Source organism: Engystomops pustulosus, chromosome 3 (genome assembly GCF_040894005.1).
Source record: "Engystomops pustulosus chromosome 3, aEngPut4.maternal, whole genome shotgun sequence".
NCBI lineage: Eukaryota > Metazoa > Chordata > Amphibia > Anura > Leptodactylidae > Engystomops > Engystomops pustulosus.
In genome coordinates, this window is record NC_092413.1 from 49,520,633 (window position 1) to 49,543,347 (window position 22,715).

Genomic DNA, 22,715 nt, shown 5'->3' on the forward strand with positions numbered 1-22,715 from the left:
GGGAAGTGACTTTTGAAAAAAAAAAAAAAAAAAAAAACCTGGGTGGTTTTTTTTTTTTTTTTTTTTTTTTGTGCTGCTTCTGTTTTTTCCACCAGGACAAGGAAGCTTCAGCGAGCTGAAGCGTACAAAAATTGGTACGAAACTCAGTTCCGTTCCTCTCCACGGAAATCTTTAGTAAAAGGCGAAAGATTTTTGCGTTTTGAAGAAGAACCAGAGTTGGTGATTGAAGGCTAGAGGGCGCCACCGCCGGCCCCAGCCCCCGCCCAGGCCCAGGCTGGCTTAGGGAGAGAGCCGTCAGCACGGGCGGGGGAGGGGAAGCAGGTGGCCGCCCGCCGGCCAAACTCCTTGCAGCTTTCCAAGCCCAGCACAGCTTCCTGGAAGGAAAGCGGCCAGAGCGAGCGAGGGGAAGAAAGAGAAGTGGGGGAACAAGAAACCCCCCAGAATTCAGGGTTCCTTCGGCCGCATTTGCATGTATGCAAGCCAGAGCCAGCTCCCACCAGTCTCAGCGGGGAGGAAGCAGAAACCACAATCATCCCTTTGTTTGATCCGGCCACCCCGGATCATGCGCTTTGCCGCAGCGGACCCTGTCCCCGCAGGGTTGACGACGTTTCGGAGGGAAACCCTGGCGCCGCGCGCGGCAAGCGGTCGCCGCCCTGATGCTGGCGGGCCCCGGCTCCCGCCTGCCAGGCCCCGGGAAGCGGGCCTGCTTTCAAGCCGGACTTATGCCTGGCGTGCCCCTGACAGTGCCCGCACTGTAAGTACAAAGACAGAGTCACCTGCTCCTGCCGGCGTCGTCGTCTTCTTCTTCGGCGGCGGCAACAAAGGAGAAGTGGGGATGAGTAGGCGGGAGGCTTACCTCCTTTGCTGGATAAGGCAGTGGGGAAGTGACTTTTGAAAAAAAAAAAAAAAAAAAAAACCTGGGTGGTTTTTTTTTTTTTTTTTTTTTTTTGTGCTGCTTCTGTTTTTTCCACCAGGACAAGGAAGCTTCAGCGAGCTGAAGCGTACAAAAATTGGTACGAAACTCAGTTCCGTTCCTCTCCACGGAAATCTTTAGTAAAAGGCGAAAGATTTTTGCGTTTTGAAGAAGAACCAGAGTTGGTGATTGAAGGCTAGAGGGCGCCACCGCCGGCCCCAGCCCCCGCCCAGGCCCAGGCTGGCTTAGGGAGAGAGCCGTCAGCACGGGCGGGGGAGGGGAAGCAGGTGGCCGCCCGCCGGCCAAACTCCTTGCAGCTTTCCAAGCCCAGCACAGCTTCCTGGAAGGAAAGCGGCCAGAGCGAGCGAGGGGAAGAAAGAGAAGTGGGGGAACAAGAAACCCCCCAGAATTCAGGGTTCCTTCGGCCGCATTTGCATGTATGCAAGCCAGAGCCAGCTCCCACCAGTCTCAGCGGGGAGGAAGCAGAAACCACAATCATCCCTTTGTTTGATCCGGCCACCCCGGATCATGCGCTTTGCCGCAGCGGACCCTGTCCCCGCAGGGTTGACGACGTTTCGGAGGGAAACCCTGGCGCCGCGCGCGGCAAGCGGTCGCCGCCCTGATGCTGGCGGGCCCCGGCTCCCGCCTGCCAGGCCCCGGGAAGCGGGCCTGCTTTCAAGCCGGACTTATGCCTGGCGTGCCCCTGACAGTGCCCGCACTGTAAGTACAAAGACAGAGTCACCTGCTCCTGCCGGCGTCGTCGTCTTCTTCTTCGGCGGCGGCAACAAAGGAGAAGTGGGGATGAGTAGGCGGGAGGCTTACCTCCTTTGCTGGATAAGGCAGTGGGGAAGTGACTTTTGAAAAAAAAAAAAAAAAAAAAAACCTGGGTGGTTTTTTTTTTTTTTTTTTTTTTTTGTGCTGCTTCTGTTTTTTCCACCAGGACAAGGAAGCTTCAGCGAGCTGAAGCGTACAAAAATTGGTACGAAACTCAGTTCCGTTCCTCTCCACGGAAATCTTTAGTAAAAGGCGAAAGATTTTTGCGTTTTGAAGAAGAACCAGAGTTGGTGATTGAAGGCTAGAGGGCGCCACCGCCGGCCCCAGCCCCCGCCCAGGCCCAGGCTGGCTTAGGGAGAGAGCCGTCAGCACGGGCGGGGGAGGGGAAGCAGGTGGCCGCCCGCCGGCCAAACTCCTTGCAGCTTTCCAAGCCCAGCACAGCTTCCTGGAAGGAAAGCGGCCAGAGCGAGCGAGGGGAAGAAAGAGAAGTGGGGGAACAAGAAACCCCCCAGAATTCAGGGTTCCTTCGGCCGCATTTGCATGTATGCAAGCCAGAGCCAGCTCCCACCAGTCTCAGCGGGGAGGAAGCAGAAACCACAATCATCCCTTTGTTTGATCCGGCCACCCCGGATCATGCGCTTTGCCGCAGCGGACCCTGTCCCCGCAGGGTTGACGACGTTTCGGAGGGAAACCCTGGCGCCGCGCGCGGCAAGCGGTCGCCGCCCTGATGCTGGCGGGCCCCGGCTCCCGCCTGCCAGGCCCCGGGAAGCGGGCCTGCTTTCAAGCCGGACTTATGCCTGGCGTGCCCCTGACAGTGCCCGCACTGTAAGTACAAAGACAGAGTCACCTGCTCCTGCCGGCGTCGTCGTCTTCTTCTTCGGCGGCGGCAACAAAGGAGAAGTGGGGATGAGTAGGCGGGAGGCTTACCTCCTTTGCTGGATAAGGCAGTGGGGAAGTGACTTTTGAAAAAAAAAAAAAAAAAAAAAACCTGGGTGGTTTTTTTTTTTTTTTTTTTTTTTTGTGCTGCTTCTGTTTTTTCCACCAGGACAAGGAAGCTTCAGCGAGCTGAAGCGTACAAAAATTGGTACGAAACTCAGTTCCGTTCCTCTCCACGGAAATCTTTAGTAAAAGGCGAAAGATTTTTGCGTTTTGAAGAAGAACCAGAGTTGGTGATTGAAGGCTAGAGGGCGCCACCGCCGGCCCCAGCCCCCGCCCAGGCCCAGGCTGGCTTAGGGAGAGAGCCGTCAGCACGGGCGGGGGAGGGGAAGCAGGTGGCCGCCCGCCGGCCAAACTCCTTGCAGCTTTCCAAGCCCAGCACAGCTTCCTGGAAGGAAAGCGGCCAGAGCGAGCGAGGGGAAGAAAGAGAAGTGGGGGAACAAGAAACCCCCCAGAATTCAGGGTTCCTTCGGCCGCATTTGCATGTATGCAAGCCAGAGCCAGCTCCCACCAGTCTCAGCGGGGAGGAAGCAGAAACCACAATCATCCCTTTGTTTGATCCGGCCACCCCGGATCATGCGCTTTGCCGCAGCGGACCCTGTCCCCGCAGGGTTGACGACGTTTCGGAGGGAAACCCTGGCGCCGCGCGCGGCAAGCGGTCGCCGCCCTGATGCTGGCGGGCCCCGGCTCCCGCCTGCCAGGCCCCGGGAAGCGGGCCTGCTTTCAAGCCGGACTTATGCCTGGCGTGCCCCTGACAGTGCCCGCACTGTAAGTACAAAGACAGAGTCACCTGCTCCTGCCGGCGTCGTCGTCTTCTTCTTCGGCGGCGGCAACAAAGGAGAAGTGGGGATGAGTAGGCGGGAGGCTTACCTCCTTTGCTGGATAAGGCAGTGGGGAAGTGACTTTTGAAAAAAAAAAAAAAAAAAAAAACCTGGGTGGTTTTTTTTTTTTTTTTTTTTTTTTGTGCTGCTTCTGTTTTTTCCACCAGGACAAGGAAGCTTCAGCGAGCTGAAGCGTACAAAAATTGGTACGAAACTCAGTTCCGTTCCTCTCCACGGAAATCTTTAGTAAAAGGCGAAAGATTTTTGCGTTTTGAAGAAGAACCAGAGTTGGTGATTGAAGGCTAGAGGGCGCCACCGCCGGCCCCAGCCCCCGCCCAGGCCCAGGCTGGCTTAGGGAGAGAGCCGTCAGCACGGGCGGGGGAGGGGAAGCAGGTGGCCGCCCGCCGGCCAAACTCCTTGCAGCTTTCCAAGCCCAGCACAGCTTCCTGGAAGGAAAGCGGCCAGAGCGAGCGAGGGGAAGAAAGAGAAGTGGGGGAACAAGAAACCCCCCAGAATTCAGGGTTCCTTCGGCCGCATTTGCATGTATGCAAGCCAGAGCCAGCTCCCACCAGTCTCAGCGGGGAGGAAGCAGAAACCACAATCATCCCTTTGTTTGATCCGGCCACCCCGGATCATGCGCTTTGCCGCAGCGGACCCTGTCCCCGCAGGGTTGACGACGTTTCGGAGGGAAACCCTGGCGCCCGCGCGGCAAGCGGTCGCCGCCCTGATGCTGGCGGGCCCCGGCTCCCGCCTGCCAGGCCCCGGGAAGCGGGCCTGCTTTCAAGCCGGACTTATGCCTGGCGTGCCCCTGACAGTGCCCGCACTGTAAGTACAAAGACAGAGTCACCTGCTCCTGCCGGCGTCGTCGTCTTCTTCTTCGGCGGCGGCAACAAAGGAGAAGTGGGGATGAGTAGGCGGGAGGCTTACCTCCTTTGCTGGATAAGGCAGTGGGGAAGTGACTTTTGAAAAAAAAAAAAAAAAAAAAAACCTGGGTGGTTTTTTTTTTTTTTTTTTTTTTTTGTGCTGCTTCTGTTTTTTCCACCAGGACAAGGAAGCTTCAGCGAGCTGAAGCGTACAAAAATTGGTACGAAACTCAGTTCCGTTCCTCTCCACGGAAATCTTTAGTAAAAGGCGAAAGATTTTTGCGTTTTGAAGAAGAACCAGAGTTGGTGATTGAAGGCTAGAGGGCGCCACCGCCGGCCCCAGCCCCCGCCCAGGCCCAGGCTGGCTTAGGGAGAGAGCCGTCAGCACGGGCGGGGGAGGGGAAGCAGGTGGCCGCCCGCCGGCCAAACTCCTTGCAGCTTTCCAAGCCCAGCACAGCTTCCTGGAAGGAAAGCGGCCAGAGCGAGCGAGGGGAAGAAAGAGAAGTGGGGGAACAAGAAACCCCCCAGAATTCAGGGTTCCTTCGGCCGCATTTGCATGTATGCAAGCCAGAGCCAGCTCCCACCAGTCTCAGCGGGGAGGAAGCAGAAACCACAATCATCCCTTTGTTTGATCCGGCCACCCCGGATCATGCGCTTTGCCGCAGCGGACCCTGTCCCCGCAGGGTTGACGACGTTTCGGAGGGAAACCCTGGCGCCGCGCGCGGCAAGCGGTCGCCGCCCTGATGCTGGCGGGCCCCGGCTCCCGCCTGCCAGGCCCCGGGAAGCGGGCCTGCTTTCAAGCCGGACTTATGCCTGGCGTGCCCCTGACAGTGCCCGCACTGTAAGTACAAAGACAGAGTCACCTGCTCCTGCCGGCGTCGTCGTCTTCTTCTTCGGCGGCGGCAACAAAGGAGAAGTGGGGATGAGTAGGCGGGAGGCTTACCTCCTTTGCTGGATAAGGCAGTGGGGAAGTGACTTTTGAAAAAAAAAAAAAAAAAAAAAACCTGGGTGGTTTTTTTTTTTTTTTTTTTTTTTTTGTGCTGCTTCTGTTTTTTCCACCAGGACAAGGAAGCTTCAGCGAGCTGAAGCGTACAAAAATTGGTACGAAACTCAGTTCCGTTCCTCTCCACGGAAATCTTTAGTAAAAGGCGAAAGATTTTTGCGTTTTGAAGAAGAACCAGAGTTGGTGATTGAAGGCTAGAGGGCGCCACCGCCGGCCCCAGCCCCCGCCCAGGCCCAGGCTGGCTTAGGGAGAGAGCCGTCAGCACGGGCGGGGGAGGGGAAGCAGGTGGCCGCCCGCCGGCCAAACTCCTTGCAGCTTTCCAAGCCCAGCACAGCTTCCTGGAAGGAAAGCGGCCAGAGCGAGCGAGGGGAAGAAAGAGAAGTGGGGGAACAAGAAACCCCCCAGAATTCAGGGTTCCTTCGGCCGCATTTGCATGTATGCAAGCCAGAGCCAGCTCCCACCAGTCTCAGCGGGGAGGAAGCAGAAACCACAATCATCCCTTTGTTTGATCCGGCCACCCCGGATCATGCGCTTTGCCGCAGCGGACCCTGTCCCCGCAGGGTTGACGACGTTTCGGAGGGAAACCCTGGCGCCGCGCGCGGCAAGCGGTCGCCGCCCTGATGCTGGCGGGCCCCGGCTCCCGCCTGCCAGGCCCCGGGAAGCGGGCCTGCTTTCAAGCCGGACTTATGCCTGGCGTGCCCCTGCAGTGCCCGCACTGTAAGTACAAAGACAGAGTCACCTGCTCCTGCCGGCGTCGTCGTCTTCTTCTTCGGCGGCGGCAACAAAGGAGAAGTGGGGATGAGTAGGCGGGAGGCTTACCTCCTTTGCTGGATAAGGCAGTGGGGAAGTGACTTTTGAAAAAAAAAAAAAAAAAAAAAACCTGGGTGGTTTTTTTTTTTTTTTTTTTTTTTTGTGCTGCTTCTGTTTTTTCCACCAGGACAAGGAAGCTTCAGCGAGCTGAAGCGTACAAAAATTGGTACGAAACTCAGTTCCGTTCCTCTCCACGGAAATCTTTAGTAAAAGGCGAAAGATTTTTGCGTTTTGAAGAAGAACCAGAGTTGGTGATTGAAGGCTAGAGGGCGCCACCGCCGGCCCCAGCCCCCGCCCAGGCCCAGGCTGGCTTAGGGAGAGAGCCGTCAGCACGGGCGGGGGAGGGGAAGCAGGTGGCCGCCCGCCGGCCAAACTCCTTGCAGCTTTCCAAGCCCAGCACAGCTTCCTGGAAGGAAAGCGGCCAGAGCGAGCGAGGGGAAGAAAGAGAAGTGGGGGAACAAGAAACCCCCCAGAATTCAGGGTTCCTTCGGCCGCATTTGCATGTATGCAAGCCAGAGCCAGCTCCCACCAGTCTCAGCGGGGAGGAAGCAGAAACCACAATCATCCCTTTGTTTGATCCGGCCACCCCGGATCATGCGCTTTGCCGCAGCGGACCCTGTCCCCGCAGGGTTGACGACGTTTCGGAGGGAAACCCTGGCGCCGCGCGCGGCAAGCGGTCGCCGCCCTGATGCTGGCGGGCCCCGGCTCCCGCCTGCCAGGCCCCGGGAAGCGGGCCTGCTTTCAAGCCGGACTTATGCCTGGCGTGCCCCTGACAGTGCCCGCACTGTAAGTACAAAGACAGAGTCACCTGCTCCTGCCGGCGTCGTCGTCTTCTTCTTCGGCGGCGGCAACAAAGGAGAAGTGGGGATGAGTAGGCGGGAGGCTTACCTCCTTTGCTGGATAAGGCAGTGGGGAAGTGACTTTTGAAAAAAAAAAAAAAAAAAAAAACCTGGGTGGTTTTTTTTTTTTTTTTTTTTTTTTGTGCTGCTTCTGTTTTTTCCACCAGGACAAGGAAGCTTCAGCGAGCTGAAGCGTACAAAAATTGGTACGAAACTCAGTTCCGTTCCTCTCCACGGAAATCTTTAGTAAAAGGCGAAAGATTTTTGCGTTTTGAAGAAGAACCAGAGTTGGTGATTGAAGGCTAGAGGGCGCCACCGCCGGCCCCAGCCCCCGCCCAGGCCCAGGCTGGCTTAGGGAGAGAGCCGTCAGCACGGGCGGGGGAGGGGAAGCAGGTGGCCGCCCGCCGGCCAAACTCCTTGCAGCTTTCCAAGCCCAGCACAGCTTCCTGGAAGGAAAGCGGCCAGAGCGAGCGAGGGGAAGAAAGAGAAGTGGGGGAACAAGAAACCCCCCAGAATTCAGGGTTCCTTCGGCCGCATTTGCATGTATGCAAGCCAGAGCCAGCTCCCACCAGTCTCAGCGGGGAGGAAGCAGAAACCACAATCATCCCTTTGTTTGATCCGGCCACCCCGGATCATGCGCTTTGCCGCAGCGGACCCTGTCCCCGCAGGGTTGACGACGTTTCGGAGGGAAACCCTGGCGCCGCGCGCGGCAAGCGGTCGCCGCCCTGATGCTGGCGGGCCCCGGCTCCCGCCTGCCAGGCCCCGGGAAGCGGGCCTGCTTTCAAGCCGGACTTATGCCTGGCGTGCCCCTGACAGTGCCCGCACTGTAAGTACAAAGACAGAGTCACCTGCTCCTGCCGGCGTCGTCGTCTTCTTCTTCGGCGGCGGCAACAAAGGAGAAGTGGGGATGAGTAGGCGGGAGGCTTACCTCCTTTGCTGGATAAGGCAGTGGGGAAGTGACTTTTGAAAAAAAAAAAAAAAAAAAAAACCTGGGTGGTTTTTTTTTTTTTTTTTTTTTTTTGTGCTGCTTCTGTTTTTTCCACCAGGACAAGGAAGCTTCAGCGAGCTGAAGCGTACAAAAATTGGTACGAAACTCAGTTCCGTTCCTCTCCACGGAAATCTTTAGTAAAAGGCGAAAGATTTTTGCGTTTTGAAGAAGAACCAGAGTTGGTGATTGAAGGCTAGAGGGCGCCACCGCCGGCCCCAGCCCCCGCCCAGGCCCAGGCTGGCTTAGGGAGAGAGCCGTCAGCACGGGCGGGGGAGGGGAAGCAGGTGGCCGCCCGCCGGCCAAACTCCTTGCAGCTTTCCAAGCCCAGCACAGCTTCCTGGAAGGAAAGCGGCCAGAGCGAGCGAGGGGAAGAAAGAGAAGTGGGGGAACAAGAAACCCCCCAGAATTCAGGGTTCCTTCGGCCGCATTTGCATGTATGCAAGCCAGAGCCAGCTCCCACCAGTCTCAGCGGGGAGGAAGCAGAAACCACAATCATCCCTTTGTTTGATCCGGCCACCCCGGATCATGCGCTTTGCCGCAGCGGACCCTGTCCCCGCAGGGTTGACGACGTTTCGGAGGGAAACCCTGGCGCCGCGCGCGGCAAGCGGTCGCCGCCCTGATGCTGGCGGGCCCCGGCTCCCGCCTGCCAGGCCCCGGGAAGCGGGCCTGCTTTCAAGCCGGACTTATGCCTGGCGTGCCCCTGACAGTGCCCGCACTGTAAGTACAAAGACAGAGTCACCTGCTCCTGCCGGCGTCGTCGTCTTCTTCTTCGGCGGCGGCAACAAAGGAGAAGTGGGGATGAGTAGGCGGGAGGCTTACCTCCTTTGCTGGATAAGGCAGTGGGGAAGTGACTTTTGAAAAAAAAAAAAAAAAAAAAAACCTGGGTGGTTTTTTTTTTTTTTTTTTTTTTTGTGCTGCTTCTGTTTTTTCCACCAGGACAAGGAAGCTTCAGCGAGCTGAAGCGTACAAAAATTGGTACGAAACTCAGTTCCGTTCCTCTCCACGGAAATCTTTAGTAAAAGGCGAAAGATTTTTGCGTTTTGAAGAAGAACCAGAGTTGGTGATTGAAGGCTAGAGGGCGCCACCGCCGGCCCCAGCCCCCGCCCAGGCCCAGGCTGGCTTAGGGAGAGAGCCGTCAGCACGGGCGGGGGAGGGGAAGCAGGTGGCCGCCCGCCGGCCAAACTCCTTGCAGCTTTCCAAGCCCAGCACAGCTTCCTGGAAGGAAAGCGGCCAGAGCGAGCGAGGGGAAGAAAGAGAAGTGGGGGAACAAGAAACCCCCCAGAATTCAGGGTTCCTTCGGCCGCATTTGCATGTATGCAAGCCAGAGCCAGCTCCCACCAGTCTCAGCGGGGAGGAAGCAGAAACCACAATCATCCCTTTGTTTGATCCGGCCACCCCGGATCATGCGCTTTGCCGCAGCGGACCCTGTCCCCGCAGGGTTGACGACGTTTCGGAGGGAAACCCTGGCGCCGCGCGCGGCAAGCGGTCGCCGCCCTGATGCTGGCGGGCCCCGGCTCCCGCCTGCCAGGCCCCGGGAAGCGGGCCTGCTTTCAAGCCGGACTTATGCCTGGCGTGCCCCTGACAGTGCCCGCACTGTAAGTACAAAGACAGAGTCACCTGCTCCTGCCGGCGTCGTCGTCTTCTTCTTCGGCGGCGGCAACAAAGGAGAAGTGGGGATGAGTAGGCGGGAGGCTTACCTCCTTTGCTGGATAAGGCAGTGGGGAAGTGACTTTTGAAAAAAAAAAAAAAAAAAAAAACCTGGGTGGTTTTTTTTTTTTTTTTTTTTTTTGTGCTGCTTCTGTTTTTTCCACCAGGACAAGGAAGCTTCAGCGAGCTGAAGCGTACAAAAATTGGTACGAAACTCAGTTCCGTTCCTCTCCACGGAAATCTTTAGTAAAAGGCGAAAGATTTTTGCGTTTTGAAGAAGAACCAGAGTTGGTGATTGAAGGCTAGAGGGCGCCACCGCCGGCCCCAGCCCCCGCCCAGGCCCAGGCTGGCTTAGGGAGAGAGCCGTCAGCACGGGCGGGGGAGGGGAAGCAGGTGGCCGCCCGCCGGCCAAACTCCTTGCAGCTTTCCAAGCCCAGCACAGCTTCCTGGAAGGAAAGCGGCCAGAGCGAGCGAGGGGAAGAAAGAGAAGTGGGGGAACAAGAAACCCCCCAGAATTCAGGGTTCCTTCGGCCGCATTTGCATGTATGCAAGCCAGAGCCAGCTCCCACCAGTCTCAGCGGGGAGGAAGCAGAAACCACAATCATCCCTTTGTTTGATCCGGCCACCCCGGATCATGCGCTTTGCCGCAGCGGACCCTGTCCCCGCAGGGTTGACGACGTTTCGGAGGGAAACCCTGGCGCCGCGCGCGGCAAGCGGTCGCCGCCCTGATGCTGGCGGGCCCCGGCTCCCGCCTGCCAGGCCCCGGGAAGCGGGCCTGCTTTCAAGCCGGACTTATGCCTGGCGTGCCCCTGACAGTGCCCGCACTGTAAGTACAAAGACAGAGTCACCTGCTCCTGCCGGCGTCGTCGTCTTCTTCTTCGGCGGCGGCAACAAAGGAGAAGTGGGGATGAGTAGGCGGGAGGCTTACCTCCTTTGCTGGATAAGGCAGTGGGGAAGTGACTTTTGAAAAAAAAAAAAAAAAAAAAACCTGGGTGGTTTTTTTTTTTTTTTTTTTTTTTTGTGCTGCTTCTGTTTTTTCCACCAGGACAAGGAAGCTTCAGCGAGCTGAAGCGTACAAAAATTGGTACGAAACTCAGTTCCGTTCCTCTCCACGGAAATCTTTAGTAAAAGGCGAAAGATTTTTGCGTTTTGAAGAAGAACCAGAGTTGGTGATTGAAGGCTAGAGGGCGCCACCGCCGGCCCCAGCCCCCGCCCAGGCCCAGGCTGGCTTAGGGAGAGAGCCGTCAGCACGGGCGGGGGAGGGGAAGCAGGTGGCCGCCCGCCGGCCAAACTCCTTGCAGCTTTCCAAGCCCAGCACAGCTTCCTGGAAGGAAAGCGGCCAGAGCGAGCGAGGGGAAGAAAGAGAAGTGGGGGAACAAGAAACCCCCCAGAATTCAGGGTTCCTTCGGCCGCATTTGCATGTATGCAAGCCAGAGCCAGCTCCCACCAGTCTCAGCGGGGAGGAAGCAGAAACCACAATCATCCCTTTGTTTGATCCGGCCACCCCGGATCATGCGCTTTGCCGCAGCGGACCCTGTCCCCGCAGGGTTGACGACGTTTCGGAGGGAAACCCTGGCGCCGCGCGCGGCAAGCGGTCGCCGCCCTGATGCTGGCGGGCCCCGGCTCCCGCCTGCCAGGCCCCGGGAAGCGGGCCTGCTTTCAAGCCGGACTTATGCCTGGCGTGCCCCTGACAGTGCCCGCACTGTAAGTACAAAGACAGAGTCACCTGCTCCTGCCGGCGTCGTCGTCTTCTTCTTCGGCGGCGGCAACAAAGGAGAAGTGGGGATGAGTAGGCGGGAGGCTTACCTCCTTTGCTGGATAAGGCAGTGGGGAAGTGACTTTTGAAAAAAAAAAAAAAAAAAAAAACCTGGGTGGTTTTTTTTTTTTTTTTTTTTTTTTGTGCTGCTTCTGTTTTTTCCACCAGGACAAGGAAGCTTCAGCGAGCTGAAGCGTACAAAAATTGGTACGAAACTCAGTTCCGTTCCTCTCCACGGAAATCTTTAGTAAAAGGCGAAAGATTTTTGCGTTTTGAAGAAGAACCAGAGTTGGTGATTGAAGGCTAGAGGGCGCCACCGCCGGCCCCAGCCCCCGCCCAGGCCCAGGCTGGCTTAGGGAGAGAGCCGTCAGCACGGGCGGGGGAGGGGAAGCAGGTGGCCGCCCGCCGGCCAAACTCCTTGCAGCTTTCCAAGCCCAGCACAGCTTCCTGGAAGGAAAGCGGCCAGAGCGAGCGAGGGGAAGAAAGAGAAGTGGGGGAACAAGAAACCCCCCAGAATTCAGGGTTCCTTCGGCCGCATTTGCATGTATGCAAGCCAGAGCCAGCTCCCACCAGTCTCAGCGGGGAGGAAGCAGAAACCACAATCATCCCTTTGTTTGATCCGGCCACCCCGGATCATGCGCTTTGCCGCAGCGGACCCTGTCCCCGCAGGGTTGACGACGTTTCGGAGGGAAACCCTGGCGCCGCGCGCGGCAAGCGGTCGCCGCCCTGATGCTGGCGGGCCCCGGCTCCCGCCTGCCAGGCCCCGGGAAGCGGGCCTGCTTTCAAGCCGGACTTATGCCTGGCGTGCCCCTGACAGTGCCCGCACTGTAAGTACAAAGACAGAGTCACCTGCTCCTGCCGGCGTCGTCGTCTTCTTCTTCGGCGGCGGCAACAAAGGAGAAGTGGGGATGAGTAGGCGGGAGGCTTACCTCCTTTGCTGGATAAGGCAGTGGGGAAGTGACTTTTGAAAAAAAAAAAAAAAAAAAAAACCTGGGTGGTTTTTTTTTTTTTTTTTTTTTTTTGTGCTGCTTCTGTTTTTTCCACCAGGACAAGGAAGCTTCAGCGAGCTGAAGCGTACAAAAATTGGTACGAAACTCAGTTCCGTTCCTCTCCACGGAAATCTTTAGTAAAAGGCGAAAGATTTTTGCGTTTTGAAGAAGAACCAGAGTTGGTGATTGAAGGCTAGAGGGCGCCACCGCCGGCCCCAGCCCCCGCCCAGGCCCAGGCTGGCTTAGGGAGAGAGCCGTCAGCACGGGCGGGGGAGGGGAAGCAGGTGGCCGCCCGCCGGCCAAACTCCTTGCAGCTTTCCAAGCCCAGCACAGCTTCCTGGAAGGAAAGCGGCCAGAGCGAGCGAGGGGAAGAAAGAGAAGTGGGGGAACAAGAAACCCCCCAGAATTCAGGGTTCCTTCGGCCGCATTTGCATGTATGCAAGCCAGAGCCAGCTCCCACCAGTCTCAGCGGGGAGGAAGCAGAAACCACAATCATCCCTTTGTTTGATCCGGCCACCCCGGATCATGCGCTTTGCCGCAGCGGACCCTGTCCCCGCAGGGTTGACGACGTTTCGGAGGGAAACCCTGGCGCCGCGCGCGGCAAGCGGTCGCCGCCCTGATGCTGGCGGGCCCCGGCTCCCGCCTGCCAGGCCCCGGGAAGCGGGCCTGCTTTCAAGCCGGACTTATGCCTGGCGTGCCCCTGACAGTGCCCGCACTGTAAGTACAAAGACAGAGTCACCTGCTCCTGCCGGCGTCGTCGTCTTCTTCTTCGGCGGCGGCAACAAAGGAGAAGTGGGGATGAGTAGGCGGGAGGCTTACCTCCTTTGCTGGATAAGGCAGTGGGGAAGTGACTTTTGAAAAAAAAAAAAAAAAAAAAAACCTGGGTGGTTTTTTTTTTTTTTTTTTTTTTTTGTGCTGCTTCTGTTTTTTCCACCAGGACAAGGAAGCTTCAGCGAGCTGAAGCGTACAAAAATTGGTACGAAACTCAGTTCCGTTCCTCTCCACGGAAATCTTTAGTAAAAGGCGAAAGATTTTTGCGTTTTGAAGAAGAACCAGAGTTGGTGATTGAAGGCTAGAGGGCGCCACCGCCGGCCCCAGCCCCCGCCCAGGCCCAGGCTGGCTTAGGGAGAGAGCCGTCAGCACGGGCGGGGGAGGGGAAGCAGGTGGCCGCCCGCCGGCCAAACTCCTTGCAGCTTTCCAAGCCCAGCACAGCTTCCTGGAAGGAAAGCGGCCAGAGCGAGCGAGGGGAAGAAAGAGAAGTGGGGGAACAAGAAACCCCCCAGAATTCAGGGTTCCTTCGGCCGCATTTGCATGTATGCAAGCCAGAGCCAGCTCCCACCAGTCTCAGCGGGGAGGAAGCAGAAACCACAATCATCCCTTTGTTTGATCCGGCCACCCCGGATCATGCGCTTTGCCGCAGCGGACCCTGTCCCCGCAGGGTTGACGACGTTTCGGAGGGAAACCCTGGCGCCGCGCGCGGCAAGCGGTCGCCGCCCTGATGCTGGCGGGCCCCGGCTCCCGCCTGCCAGGCCCCGGGAAGCGGGCCTGCTTTCAAGCCGGACTTATGCCTGGCGTGCCCCTGACAGTGCCCGCACTGTAAGTACAAAGACAGAGTCACCTGCTCCTGCCGGCGTCGTCGTCTTCTTCTTCGGCGGCGGCAACAAAGGAGAAGTGGGGATGAGTAGGCGGGAGGCTTACCTCCTTTGCTGGATAAGGCAGTGGGGAAGTGACTTTTGAAAAAAAAAAAAAAAAAAAAACCTGGGTGGTTTTTTTTTTTTTTTTTTTTTTTTGTGCTGCTTCTGTTTTTTCCACCAGGACAAGGAAGCTTCAGCGAGCTGAAGCGTACAAAAATTGGTACGAAACTCAGTTCCGTTCCTCTCCACGGAAATCTTTAGTAAAAGGCGAAAGATTTTTGCGTTTTGAAGAAGAACCAGAGTTGGTGATTGAAGGCTAGAGGGCGCCACCGCCGGCCCCAGCCCCCGCCCAGGCCCAGGCTGGCTTAGGGAGAGAGCCGTCAGCACGGGCGGGGGAGGGGAAGCAGGTGGCCGCCCGCCGGCCAAACTCCTTGCAGCTTTCCAAGCCCAGCACAGCTTCCTGGAAGGAAAGCGGCCAGAGCGAGCGAGGGGAAGAAAGAGAAGTGGGGGAACAAGAAACCCCCCAGAATTCAGGGTTCCTTCGGCCGCATTTGCATGTATGCAAGCCAGAGCCAGCTCCCACCAGTCTCAGCGGGGAGGAAGCAGAAACCACAATCATCCCTTTGTTTGATCCGGCCACCCCGGATCATGCGCTTTGCCGCGGCGGACCCTGTCCCCGCAGGGTTGACGACGTTTCGGAGGGAAAACCCGGCGCCGCGCGCGGCAAGAGGTCGCCGCCCTGATGCTGGCGGGCCCCGTGTCCCGCCTGCCCGGCCCCGGGAAGCGGGCCTGCTCTCAAGCCGGACTTATGCCTGGCGTGCCCCTGACAGTGCCCGCACTGTAAGTACAAAGACAGAGTCACCTGCTCCTGCCGGCGTCGTCGTCGTCGTCGTCTTCTTCTTCGGCGGCGGCGGCAAAAAAGGAGAAGTGGGGATGAGTAGGCGGGAGGCTTACCTCCTTTGCTGGATAAGGCAGTGGGCAAGTGACTTTTAAAAAAAAAAAAAAAAAAATCTGGGTTTTTTTTTTTTTTTTTTTTTTTTTTTGTGCTGCTTCTGTTTTTTCCACCAGGACAAGGAAGCTTCAGCGAGCTGAAGCGTACAAAAATTGGTACGAAACTCAGTTCCGTTCCTCTCCACGGAAATCTTTAGTAAAAGGCGAAAGATTTTTGCGTTTTGAAGAAGAACCAGAGTTGGTGATTGAAGGCTAGAGGGCGCCACCGCCGGCCCCAGCCCCCGCCCAGGCCCAGGCTGGCTTAGGGAGAGAGCCGTCAGCACGGGCGGGGGAGGGGAAGCAGGTGGCCGCCCGCCGGCCAAACTCCTTGCAGCTTTCCAAGCCCAGCACAGCTTCCTGGAAGGAAAGCGGCCAGAGCGAGCGAGGGGAAGAAAGAGAAGTGGGGGAACAAGAAACCCCCCAGAATTCAGGGTTCCTTCGGCCGCATTTGCATGTATGCAAGCCAGAGCCAGCTCCCACCAGTCTCAGCGGGGAGGAAGCAGAAACCACAATCATCCCTTTGTTTGATCCGGCCACCCCGGATCATGCGCTTTGCCGCAGCGGACCCTGTCCCCGCAGGGTTGACGACGTTTCGGAGGGAAACCCTGGCGCCGCGCGCGGCAAGCGGTCGCCGCCCTGATGCTGGCGGGCCCCGGCTCCCGCCTGCCAGGCCCCGGGAAGCGGGCCTGCTTTCAAGCCGGACTTATGCCTGGCGTGCCCCTGACAGTGCCCGCACTGTAAGTACAAAGACAGAGTCACCTGCTCCTGCCGGCGTCGTCGTCTTCTTCTTCGGCGGCGGCAACAAAGGAGAAGTGGGGATGAGTAGGCGGGAGGCTTACCTCCTTTGCTGGATAAGGCAGTGGGGAAGTGACTTTTGAAAAAAAAAAAAAAAAAAAAAACCTGGGTGGTTTTTTTTTTTTTTTTTTTTTTTTGTGCTGCTTCTGTTTTTTCCACCAGGACAAGGAAGCTTCAGCGAGCTGAAGCGTACAAAAATTGGTACGAAACTCAGTTCCGTTCCTCTCCACGGAAATCTTTAGTAAAAGGCGAAAGATTTTTGCGTTTTGAAGAAGAACCAGAGTTGGTGATTGAAGGCTAGAGGGCGCCACCGCCGGCCCCAGCCCCCGCCCAGGCCCAGGCTGGCTTAGGGAGAGAGCCGTCAGCACGGGCGGGGGAGGGGAAGCAGGTGGCCGCCCGCCGGCCAAACTCCTTGCAGCTTTCCAAGCCCAGCACAGCTTCCTGGAAGGAAAGCGGCCAGAGCGAGCGAGGGGAAGAAAGAGAAGTGGGGGAACAAGAAACCCCCCAGAATTCAGGGTTCCTTCGGCCGCATTTGCATGTATGCAAGCCAGAGCCAGCTCCCACCAGTCTCAGCGGGGAGGAAGCAGAAACCACAATCATCCCTTTGTTTGATCCGGCCACCCCGGATCATGCGCTTTGCCGCAGCGGACCCTGTCCCCGCAGGGTTGACGACGTTTCGGAGGGAAACCCTGGCGCCGCGCGCGGCAAGCGGTCGCCGCCCTGATGCTGGCGGGCCCCGGCTCCCGCCTGCCAGGCCCCGGGAAGCGGGCCTGCTTTCAAGCCGGACTTATGCCTGGCGTGCCCCTGACAGTGCCCGCACTGTAAGTACAAAGACAGAGTCACCTGCTCCTGCCGGCGTCGTCGTCTTCTTCTTCGGCGGCGGCAACAAAGGAGAAGTGGGGATGAGTAGGCGGGAGGCTTACCTCCTTTGCTGGATAAGGCAGTGGGGAAGTGACTTTTGAAAAAAAAAAAAAAAAAAAAAAACCTGGGTGGTTTTTTTTTTTTTTTTTTTTTTTGTGCTGCTTCTGTTTTTTCCACCAGGACAAGGAAGCTTCAGCGAGCTGAAGCGTACAAAAATTGGTACGAAACTCAGTTCCGTTCCTCTCCACGGAAATCTTTAGTAAAAGGCGAAAGATTTTTGCGTTTTGAAGAAGAACCAGAGTTGGTGATTGAAGGCTAGAGGGCGCCACCGCCGGCCCCAGCCCCCGCCCAGGCCCAGGCTGGCTTAGGGAGAGAGCCGTCAGCACGGGCGGGGGAGGGGAAGCAGGTGGCCGCCCGCCGGCCAAACTCCTTGCAGCTTTCCAAGCCCAGCACAGCTTCCTGGAAGGAAAGCGGCCAGAGCGAGCGAGGGGAAGAAAGAGAAGTGGGGGAACAAGAAACCCCCCAGAATTCAGGGTTCCTTCGGCCGCATTTGCATGTATGCAAGCCAGAGCCAGCTCCCACCAGTCTCAGCGGGGAGGAAGCAGAAACCACAATCATCCCTTTGTTTGATCCGGCCACCCCGGATCATGCGCTTTGCCGCAGCGGACCCTGTCCCCGCAGGGTTGACGACGTTTCGGAGGGAAACCCTGGCGCCGCGCGCGGCAAGCGGTCGCCGCCCTGATGCTGGCGGGCCCCGGCTCCCGCCTGCCAGGCCCCGGGAAGCGGGCCTGCTTTCAAGCCGGACTTATGCCTGGCGTGCCCCTGACAGTGCCCGCACTGTAAGTACAAAGACAGAGTCACCTGCTCCTGCCGGCGTCGTCGTCTTCTTCTTCGGCGGCGGCAACAAAGGAGAAGTGGGGATGAGTAGGCGGGAGGCTTACCTCCTTTGCTGGATAAGGCAGTGGGGAAGTGACTTTTGAAAAAAAAAAAAAAAAAAAAAACCTGGGTGGTTTTTTTTTTTTTTTTTTTTTTTTGTGCTGCTTCTGTTTTTTCCACCAGGACAAGGAAGCTTCAGCGAGCTGAAGCGTACAAAAATTGGTACGAAACTCAGTTCCGTTCCTCTCCACGGAAATCTTTAGTAAAAGGCGAAAGATTTTTGCGTTTTGAAGAAGAACCAGAGTTGGTGATTGAAGGCTAGAGGGCGCCACCGCCGGCCCCAGCCCCCGCCCAGGCCCAGGCTGGCTTAGGGAGAGAGCCGTCAGCACGGGCGGGGGAGGGGAAGCAGGTGGCCGCCCGCCGGCCAAACTCCTTGCAGCTTTCCAAGCCCAGCACAGCTTCCTGGAAGGAAAGCGGCCAGAGCGAGCGAGGGGAAGAAAGAGAAGTGGGGGAACAAGAAACCCCCCAGAATTCAGGGTTCCTTCGGCCGCATTTGCATGTATGCAAGCCAGAGCCAGCTCCCACCAGTCTCAGCGGGGAGGAAGCAGAAACCACAATCATCCCTTTGTTTGATCCGGCCACCCCGGATCATGCGCTTTGCCGCAGCGGACCCTGTCCCCGCAGGGTTGACGACGTTTCGGAGGGAAACCCTGGCGCCGCGCGCGGCAAGCGGTCGCCGCCCTGATGCTGGCGGGCCCCGGCTCCCGCCTGCCAGGCCCCGGGAAGCGGGCCTGCTTTCAAGCCGGACTTATGCCTGGCGTGCCCCTGACAGTGCCCGCACTGTAAGTACAAAGACAGAGTCACCTGCTCCTGCCGGCGTCGTCGTCTTCTTCTTCGGCGGCGGCAACAAAGGAGAAGTGGGGATGAGTAGGCGGGAGGCTTACCTCCTTTGCTGGATAAGGCAGTGGGGAAGTGACTTTTGAAAAAAAAAAAAAAAAAAAAAACCTGGGTGGTTTTTTTTTTTTTTTTTTTTTTTGTGCTGCTTCTGTTTTTTCCACCAGGACAAGGAAGCTTCAGCGAGCTGAAGCGTACAAAAATTGGTACGAAACTCAGTTCCGTTCCTCTCCACGGAAATCTTTAGTAAAAGGCGAAAGATTTTTGCGTTTTGAAGAAGAACCAGAGTTGGTGATTGAAGGCTAGAGGGCGCCACCGCCGGCCCCAGCCCCCGCCCAGGCCCAGGCTGGCTTAGGGAGAGAGCCGTCAGCACGGGCGGGGGAGGGGAAGCAGGTGGCCGCCCGCCGGCCAAACTCCTTGCAGCTTTCCAAGCCCAGCACAGCTTCCTGGAAGGAAAGCGGCCAGAGCGAGCGAGGGGAAGAAAGAGAAGTGGGGGAACAAGAAACCCCCCAGAATTCAGGGTTCCTTCGGCCGCATTTGCATGTATGCAAGCCAGAGCCAGCTCCCACCAGTCTCAGCGGGGAGGAAGCAGAAACCACAATCATCCCTTTGTTTGATCCGGCCACCCCGGATCATGCGCTTTGCCGCAGCGGACCCTGTCCCCGCAGGGTTGACGACGTTTCGGAGGGAAACCCTGGCGCCGCGCGCGGCAAGCGGTCGCCGCCCTGATGCTGGCGGGCCCCGGCTCCCGCCTGCCAGGCCCCGGGAAGCGGGCCTGCTTTCAAGCCGGACTTATGCCTGGCGTGCCCCTGACAGTGCCCGCACTGTAAGTACAAAGACAGAGTCACCTGCTCCTGCCGGCGTCGTCGTCTTCTTCTTCGGCGGCGGCAACAAAGGAGAAGTGGGGATGAGTAGGCGGGAGGCTTACCTCCTTTGCTGGATAAGGCAGTGGGGAAGTGACTTTTGAAAAAAAAAAAAAAAAAAAAAACCTGGGTGGTTTTTTTTTTTTTTTTTTTTTTTTGTGCTGCTTCTGTTTTTTCCACCAGGACAAGGAAGCTTCAGCGAGCTGAAGCGTACAAAAATTGGTACGAAACTCAGTTCCGTTCCTCTCCACGGAAATCTTTAGTAAAAGGCGAAAGATTTTTGCGTTTTGAAGAAGAACCAGAGTTGGTGATTGAAGGCTAGAGGGCGCCACCGCCGGCCCCAGCCCCCGCCCAGGCCCAGGCTGGCTTAGGGAGAGAGCCGTCAGCACGGGCGGGGGAGGGGAAGCAGGTGGCCGCCCGCCGGCCAAACTCCTTGCAGCTTTCCAAGCCCAGCACAGCTTCCTGGAAGGAAAGCGGCCAGAGCGAGCGAGGGGAAGAAAGAGAAGTGGGGGAACAAGAAACCCCCCAGAATTCAGGGTTCCTTCGGCCGCATTTGCATGTATGCAAGCCAGAGCCAGCTCCCACCAGTCTCAGCGGGGAGGAAGCAGAAACCACAATCATCCCTTTGTTTGATCCGGCCACCCCGGATCATGCGCTTTGCCGCAGCGGACCCTGTCCCCGCAGGGTTGACGACGTTTCGGAGGGAAACCCTGGCGCCGCGCGCGGCAAGCGGTCGCCGCCCTGATGCTGGCGGGCCCCGGCTCCCGCCTGCCAGGCCCCGGGAAGCGGGCCTGCTTTCAAGCCGGACTTATGCCTGGCGTGCCCCTGACAGTGCCCGCACTGTAAGTACAAAGACAGAGTCACCTGCTCCTGCCGGCGTCGTCGTCTTCTTCTTCGGCGGCGGCAACAAAGGAGAAGTGGGGATGAGTAGGCGGGAGGCTTACCTCCTTTGCTGGATAAGGCAGTGGGGAAGTGACTTTTGAAAAAAAAAAAAAAAAAAAAAACCTGGGTGGTTTTTTTTTTTTTTTTTTTTTTTGTGCTGCTTCTGTTTTTTCCACCAGGACAAGGAAGCTTCAGCGAGCTGAAGCGTACAAAAATTGGTACGAAACTCAGTTCCGTTCCTCTCCACGGAAATCTTTAGTAAAAGGCGAAAGATTTTTGCGTTTTGAAGAAGAACCAGAGTTGGTGATTGAAGGCTAGAGGGCGCCACCGCCGGCCCCAGCCCCCGCCCAGGCCCAGGCTGGCTTAGGGAGAGAGCCGTCAGCACGGGCGGGGGAGGGGAAGCAGGTGGCCGCCCGCCGGCCAAACTCCTTGCAGCTTTCCAAGCCCAGCACAGCTTCCTGGAAGGAAAGCGGCCAGAGCGAGCGAGGGGAAGAAAGAGAAGTGGGGGAACAAGAAACCCCCCAGAATTCAGGGTTCCTTCGGCCGCATTTGCATGTATGCAAGCCAGAGCCAGCTCCCACCAGTCTCAGCGGGGAGGAAGCAGAAACCACAATCATCCCTTTGTTTGATCCGGCCACCCCGGATCATGCGCTTTGCCGCAGCGGACCCTGTCCCCGCAGGGTTGACGACGTTTCGGAGGGAAACCCTGGCGCCGCGCGCGGCAAGCGGTCGCCGCCCTGATGCTGGCGGGCCCCGGCTCCCGCCTGCCAGGCCCCGGGAAGCGGGCCTGCTTTCAAGCCGGACTTATGCCTGGCGTGCCCCTGACAGTGCCCGCACTGTAAGTACAAAGACAGAGTCACCTGCTCCTGCCGGCGTCGTCGTCTTCTTCTTCGGCGGCGGCAACAAAGGAGAAGTGGGGATGAGTAGGCGGGAGGCTTACCTCCTTTGCTGGATAAGGCAGTGGGGAAGTGACTTTTGAAAAAAAAAAAAAAAAAAAAAACCTGGGTGGTTTTTTTTTTTTTTTTTTTTTTTTGTGCTGCTTCTGTTTTTTCCACCAGGACAAGGAAGCTTCAGCGAGCTGAAGCGTACAAAAATTGGTACGAAACTCAGTTCCGTTCCTCTCCACGGAAATCTTTAGTAAAAGGCGAAAGATTTTTGCGTTTTGAAGAAGAACCAGAGTTGGTGATTGAAGGCTAGAGGGCGCCACCGCCGGCCCCAGCCCCCGCCCAGGCCCAGGCTGGCTTAGGGAGAGAGCCGTCAGCACGGGCGGGGGAGGGGAAGCAGGTGGCCGCCCGCCGGCCAAACTCCTTGCAGCTTTCCAAGCCCAGCACAGCTTCCTGGAAGGAAAGCGGCCAGAGCGAGCGAGGGGAAGAAAGAGAAGTGGGGGAACAAGAAACCCCCCAGAATTCAGGGTTCCTTCGGCCGCATTTGCATGTATGCAAGCCAGAGCCAGCTCCCACCAGTCTCAGCGGGGAGGAAGCAGAAACCACAATCATCCCTTTGTTTGATCCGGCCACCCCGGATCATGCGCTTTGCCGCAGCGGACCCTGTCCCCGCAGGGTTGACGACGTTTCGGAGGGAAACCCTGGCGCCGCGCGCGGCAAGCGGTCGCCGCCCTGATGCTGGCGGGCCCCGGCTCCCGCCTGCCAGGCCCCGGGAAGCGGGCCTGCTTTCAAGCCGGACTTATGCCTGGCGTGCCCCTGACAGTGCCCGCACTGTAAGTACAAAGACAGAGTCACCTGCTCCTGCCGGCGTCGTCGTCTTCTTCTTCGGCGGCGGCAACAAAGGAGAAGTGGGGATGAGTAGGCGGGAGGCTTACCTCCTTTGCTGGATAAGGCAGTGGGGAAGTGACTTTTGAAAAAAAAAAAAAAAAAAAAAACCTGGGTGGTTTTTTTTTTTTTTTTTTTTTTTGTGCTGCTTCTGTTTTTTCCACCAGGACAAGGAAGCTTCAGCGAGCTGAAGCGTACAAAAATTGGTACGAAACTCAGTTCCGTTCCTCTCCACGGAAATCTTTAGTAAAAGGCGAAAGATTTTTGCGTTTTGAAGAAGAACCAGAGTTGGTGATTGAAGGCTAGAGGGCGCCACCGCCGGCCCCAGCCCCCGCCCAGGCCCAGGCTGGCTTAGGGAGAGAGCCGTCAGCACGGGCGGGGGAGGGGAAGCAGGTGGCCGCCCGCCGGCCAAACTCCTTGCAGCTTTCCAAGCCCAGCACAGCTTCCTGGAAGGAAAGCGGCCAGAGCGAGCGAGGGGAAGAAAGAGAAGTGGGGGAACAAGAAACCCCCCAGAATTCAGGGTTCCTTCGGCCGCATTTGCATGTATGCAAGCCAGAGCCAGCTCCCACCAGTCTCAGCGGGGAGGAAGCAGAAACCACAATCATCCCTTTGTTTGATCCGGCCACCCCGGATCATGCGCTTTGCCGCAGCGGACCCTGTCCCCGCAGGGTTGACGACGTTTCGGAGGGAAACCCTGGCGCCGCGCGCGGCAAGCGGTCGCCGCCCTGATGCTGGCGGGCCCCGGCTCCCGCCTGCCAGGCCCCGGGAAGCGGGCCTGCTTTCAAGCCGGACTTATGCCTGGCGTGCCCCTG

General features: G+C 57.7%; 26 non-coding genes across 26 annotated transcripts; all 26 read right to left on the reverse strand.

Annotated features, from left to right (window-relative positions):
• Positions 1 to 103: 103 nt before the first annotated feature.
• Positions 104 to 219, reverse strand: LOC140123175 (U5 spliceosomal RNA). The gene has a single exon (XR_011854510.1). It is a non-coding gene; the product is annotated as a U5 spliceosomal RNA (small nuclear RNA).
• A 763-nt stretch (positions 220 to 982) lies between these two features.
• On the reverse strand, positions 983 to 1,098 carry LOC140123186 (U5 spliceosomal RNA). Its single transcript, XR_011854521.1, has one exon. It is a non-coding gene; the product is annotated as a U5 spliceosomal RNA (small nuclear RNA).
• Positions 1,099 to 1,861: 763 nt separating this feature from the next.
• On the reverse strand, positions 1,862 to 1,977 carry LOC140123197 (U5 spliceosomal RNA). The gene has a single exon (XR_011854532.1). It is a non-coding gene; the product is annotated as a U5 spliceosomal RNA (small nuclear RNA).
• Positions 1,978 to 2,740: 763 nt separating this feature from the next.
• On the reverse strand, positions 2,741 to 2,856 carry LOC140123208 (U5 spliceosomal RNA). Its single transcript, XR_011854543.1, has one exon. It is a non-coding gene; the product is annotated as a U5 spliceosomal RNA (small nuclear RNA).
• Positions 2,857 to 3,619: 763 nt separating this feature from the next.
• On the reverse strand, positions 3,620 to 3,735 carry LOC140123219 (U5 spliceosomal RNA). The gene has a single exon (XR_011854554.1). It is a non-coding gene; the product is annotated as a U5 spliceosomal RNA (small nuclear RNA).
• A 762-nt stretch (positions 3,736 to 4,497) lies between these two features.
• LOC140123231 (U5 spliceosomal RNA) lies at positions 4,498 to 4,613 on the reverse strand. Its single transcript, XR_011854565.1, has one exon. It is a non-coding gene; the product is annotated as a U5 spliceosomal RNA (small nuclear RNA).
• A 764-nt stretch (positions 4,614 to 5,377) lies between these two features.
• LOC140123242 (U5 spliceosomal RNA) lies at positions 5,378 to 5,493 on the reverse strand. Its single transcript, XR_011854576.1, has one exon. It is a non-coding gene; the product is annotated as a U5 spliceosomal RNA (small nuclear RNA).
• A 762-nt stretch (positions 5,494 to 6,255) lies between these two features.
• Positions 6,256 to 6,371, reverse strand: LOC140123254 (U5 spliceosomal RNA). Its single transcript, XR_011854587.1, has one exon. It is a non-coding gene; the product is annotated as a U5 spliceosomal RNA (small nuclear RNA).
• A 763-nt stretch (positions 6,372 to 7,134) lies between these two features.
• Positions 7,135 to 7,250, reverse strand: LOC140123266 (U5 spliceosomal RNA). Its single transcript, XR_011854596.1, has one exon. It is a non-coding gene; the product is annotated as a U5 spliceosomal RNA (small nuclear RNA).
• Positions 7,251 to 8,013: 763 nt separating this feature from the next.
• LOC140123277 (U5 spliceosomal RNA) lies at positions 8,014 to 8,129 on the reverse strand. The gene has a single exon (XR_011854607.1). It is a non-coding gene; the product is annotated as a U5 spliceosomal RNA (small nuclear RNA).
• A 762-nt stretch (positions 8,130 to 8,891) lies between these two features.
• On the reverse strand, positions 8,892 to 9,007 carry LOC140123289 (U5 spliceosomal RNA). Its single transcript, XR_011854618.1, has one exon. It is a non-coding gene; the product is annotated as a U5 spliceosomal RNA (small nuclear RNA).
• A 762-nt stretch (positions 9,008 to 9,769) lies between these two features.
• On the reverse strand, positions 9,770 to 9,885 carry LOC140123300 (U5 spliceosomal RNA). Its single transcript, XR_011854629.1, has one exon. It is a non-coding gene; the product is annotated as a U5 spliceosomal RNA (small nuclear RNA).
• Positions 9,886 to 10,647: 762 nt separating this feature from the next.
• Positions 10,648 to 10,763, reverse strand: LOC140123304 (U5 spliceosomal RNA). The gene has a single exon (XR_011854632.1). It is a non-coding gene; the product is annotated as a U5 spliceosomal RNA (small nuclear RNA).
• A 763-nt stretch (positions 10,764 to 11,526) lies between these two features.
• LOC140123305 (U5 spliceosomal RNA) lies at positions 11,527 to 11,642 on the reverse strand. The gene has a single exon (XR_011854633.1). It is a non-coding gene; the product is annotated as a U5 spliceosomal RNA (small nuclear RNA).
• A 763-nt stretch (positions 11,643 to 12,405) lies between these two features.
• On the reverse strand, positions 12,406 to 12,521 carry LOC140123307 (U5 spliceosomal RNA). The gene has a single exon (XR_011854634.1). It is a non-coding gene; the product is annotated as a U5 spliceosomal RNA (small nuclear RNA).
• Positions 12,522 to 13,284: 763 nt separating this feature from the next.
• Positions 13,285 to 13,400, reverse strand: LOC140123308 (U5 spliceosomal RNA). Its single transcript, XR_011854635.1, has one exon. It is a non-coding gene; the product is annotated as a U5 spliceosomal RNA (small nuclear RNA).
• Positions 13,401 to 14,162: 762 nt separating this feature from the next.
• On the reverse strand, positions 14,163 to 14,278 carry LOC140123309 (U5 spliceosomal RNA). Its single transcript, XR_011854636.1, has one exon. It is a non-coding gene; the product is annotated as a U5 spliceosomal RNA (small nuclear RNA).
• Positions 14,279 to 15,049: 771 nt separating this feature from the next.
• LOC140123310 (U5 spliceosomal RNA) lies at positions 15,050 to 15,165 on the reverse strand. Its single transcript, XR_011854637.1, has one exon. It is a non-coding gene; the product is annotated as a U5 spliceosomal RNA (small nuclear RNA).
• Positions 15,166 to 15,928: 763 nt separating this feature from the next.
• Positions 15,929 to 16,044, reverse strand: LOC140123311 (U5 spliceosomal RNA). The gene has a single exon (XR_011854638.1). It is a non-coding gene; the product is annotated as a U5 spliceosomal RNA (small nuclear RNA).
• Positions 16,045 to 16,807: 763 nt separating this feature from the next.
• LOC140123313 (U5 spliceosomal RNA) lies at positions 16,808 to 16,923 on the reverse strand. The gene has a single exon (XR_011854640.1). It is a non-coding gene; the product is annotated as a U5 spliceosomal RNA (small nuclear RNA).
• Positions 16,924 to 17,686: 763 nt separating this feature from the next.
• LOC140123314 (U5 spliceosomal RNA) lies at positions 17,687 to 17,802 on the reverse strand. The gene has a single exon (XR_011854641.1). It is a non-coding gene; the product is annotated as a U5 spliceosomal RNA (small nuclear RNA).
• Positions 17,803 to 18,564: 762 nt separating this feature from the next.
• LOC140123315 (U5 spliceosomal RNA) lies at positions 18,565 to 18,680 on the reverse strand. Its single transcript, XR_011854642.1, has one exon. It is a non-coding gene; the product is annotated as a U5 spliceosomal RNA (small nuclear RNA).
• A 763-nt stretch (positions 18,681 to 19,443) lies between these two features.
• Positions 19,444 to 19,559, reverse strand: LOC140123316 (U5 spliceosomal RNA). Its single transcript, XR_011854643.1, has one exon. It is a non-coding gene; the product is annotated as a U5 spliceosomal RNA (small nuclear RNA).
• Positions 19,560 to 20,321: 762 nt separating this feature from the next.
• Positions 20,322 to 20,437, reverse strand: LOC140123317 (U5 spliceosomal RNA). The gene has a single exon (XR_011854644.1). It is a non-coding gene; the product is annotated as a U5 spliceosomal RNA (small nuclear RNA).
• Positions 20,438 to 21,200: 763 nt separating this feature from the next.
• Positions 21,201 to 21,316, reverse strand: LOC140123319 (U5 spliceosomal RNA). Its single transcript, XR_011854645.1, has one exon. It is a non-coding gene; the product is annotated as a U5 spliceosomal RNA (small nuclear RNA).
• A 762-nt stretch (positions 21,317 to 22,078) lies between these two features.
• Positions 22,079 to 22,194, reverse strand: LOC140123320 (U5 spliceosomal RNA). The gene has a single exon (XR_011854646.1). It is a non-coding gene; the product is annotated as a U5 spliceosomal RNA (small nuclear RNA).
• Positions 22,195 to 22,715: the final 521 nt, after the last annotated feature.